Here is a 2,500-nt window from a genome sequence, read left to right on the forward strand (position 1 = left end):
AGGGCGTAGAGGCGTAGAAGCCGTAGATGCCCTTAAAGCCCTTTAAGCCATTTAAGGCTTTAAGGCGTGGGCGTGGCACGGGCGCGGGCATGGTTGGTTTGGACGTTGCACGGTCTAGGCATGGTCTTGGCATGGGTGAGGCACGGTCGCTTCAACGGTTGGTTCTTAGTTGCAATGCCATGGCACGGGCTTTACCACGGTTGGTTCTTGGTTTCAAGGCTTGGGCACGGCCGAGTATTGGGTTTTATTCACAAAACCAACTCCATATATCTTAGAAAACATTAGACTTGATGGAGATTCAAAAAAAAAAAAAAAAAAAAAAAAAATTTTTTTGACGCCTCGGCCGAGTCATGCTCGAGCAATGGCCGAGGCAGGATGGAGCGACGGCCCAGTCATGCTCGAGCAATGGCCGACCGGACGACTGGAACATGTTTTGGAGCTTGTAAAATTAATTTAAAAATAATCCCATGGGTTCTCTTCACAAAACCAACTCCATATGTCTTAGAAAACATTATACTTGTTTGAGATTCTCAAACAAAAAAAAAAAAAAAACTTTTTTTTTTTTTTCACGCCTCGGCCGAGTCATGCTCGAGCAATGGCCGAGGCAGTATGGAGCGACGGCCCAGTCATGCTCGAGCAATGGCCGACCGGACGACTGGAACATGTTTTGGAGCTTGTAAAATTAATTTAAAAATAATCCTATGGGTTCTCTTCACAAGACCAACTCCAGATCTCTTAGAAAACATTATACTTGATGGAGATTCAAAAAAATTAAAAAAAAAAAAAAAAAAAAATTTGACGCCTCGGCCGAGTCATGGCCGAGCAGGATGGAGCGACGGACGAGTCATGCTCGAGCAATGGCCGACCGGATCCTGGAACGTGATTTTAAAAAATTAATTTAAAAATATTCCCATGGGTTCTCTTGATTATAGCTCGAGCATATATCTTAAAAAACATTATACTAGATGGAGGTTCAAAAAAAAAAATAAAAAAAAATAATTTTTTTTTTTTGGTCATGGCCTTGGAAAATTTAATGTTTACTGGTGTCACATGGCCAAATGTTCGTTTGTATCTTTAGGGGGGGGTGGTTCCTTGAGCTTGAAAATGTTGACCAAGAGTTGACTCGCATGATAAGAGCATAATTTGCTACGGACCCAAAGACGGATTATGACCGGGCTGACCCGACAAGTCGCGACCGACCGCCGGTGACCCCCCGCCGGCGGCGGAGCTCCGGCGACCGCCCGCCGGAAAATTTTCCGGCGACCAAAAATTTTCCGTGGATGAAAATTTGTTGGAATATGAATGTTCTCCCTAAAAGGTTAAGAACCAAGGCGGAGGCAAGTCTAGTGAGGTAAAATAATGGGTTGAAGGCTCGTGAGAAAACGTTAGAGCCGCCGATGCATGCTCGAGCGACGGGAGAGAAATGCTCGAGCGACGGGAGTGAAATACTCGAGCATGATCGAGCACGGGCCGAGGCATGCTCGAGCGACGGGAGAGAAATGCTCGAGCATGATCGAGCACGGCCGAGGAATGCTCGAGCGACGGGAGAGAAATGCTCGAGCATCGAGCATGGCCGAGGCATGCTCGAGCGACGGGAGAGAAATGCTCGAGCATGCTCGAGCATGGCCGAGGAATGCTCGGGTGACGGGAGGAATGCTCGAGCATGATAGAGGATGGCCGAGGCATGCTCCATCGCTGGCCGAGGCATGCTCGAGCGATGGCCGAGGCATGCTCGAGCGACGGGAAAGAAATGCTCGAGCATGCTCGAGCATGGCCGAGGAATGCTCGAGCGACGGGAGTTATGCTCGAGCATGCTAGAGGATGGCCGAGGCATGCTCGAGCGATGGCCGATGCACGCTCGATCGTTGGCATGATCGAGCGATGACCGAGTCATGCTCGAGCGACGGGAGGGAAATGCTCGAGGCACGGTCGAGCGATGGCCGAGACATGGCCGACCGAGAAATGCTGGGGCGCGCTCGAGCAATGGCCGAGGCGACGGGCGAGAAATGCTCGAGGCACGCTCGAGCGATGGCCGAGAAATGCTCGAGAGATGGCCGAGAAATGCTCGAGAGATGGCCGAGAAATTCTCGAGGCACGCTCGATCAATGGCCGAGTCAGAGCTTGAGGGACGGGAGAGAAATGCTCGAGTCATGCTCGAGCGGCGGCAGTGGGGCGAATGGCGAAAGTGGGTTAGGGCATCAGAATACTTCACAGAGGTTAATAAAATTTCCCAGAAAATATTTTTGTACCCCTCCTCAGCCATTTTAATGTTTACTGGTGTCAGATGGCCAAATGTTCGTTTGTATCTTTAGGGGGGGGTGGTTCCTTGGGTGGGCTGGGGACTGGGCCATGGCGGGCCCGGCTGGCCCATTTCATCGAGTCATTCCTCGACCGCGGCGGGGATGTGTGGGCTTGGGACACACGGCGACGCGGGTTTTGACGGGAAGGGGCGGCGCCGCCATGGGCCGCCGTGCTCCGGCGGTGGTGCGACGGAATTTTT

Source organism: Urtica dioica, unplaced genomic scaffold (assembly GCF_054948205.1).
Source record: "Urtica dioica subsp. dioica isolate 48M unplaced genomic scaffold, U.dioica_male_clone48M_v1_H2 Urtica_dioica_male_H2_contig_15, whole genome shotgun sequence".
In the NCBI taxonomy this organism is placed as follows: Eukaryota; Viridiplantae; Streptophyta; class Magnoliopsida; order Rosales; family Urticaceae; genus Urtica; species Urtica dioica.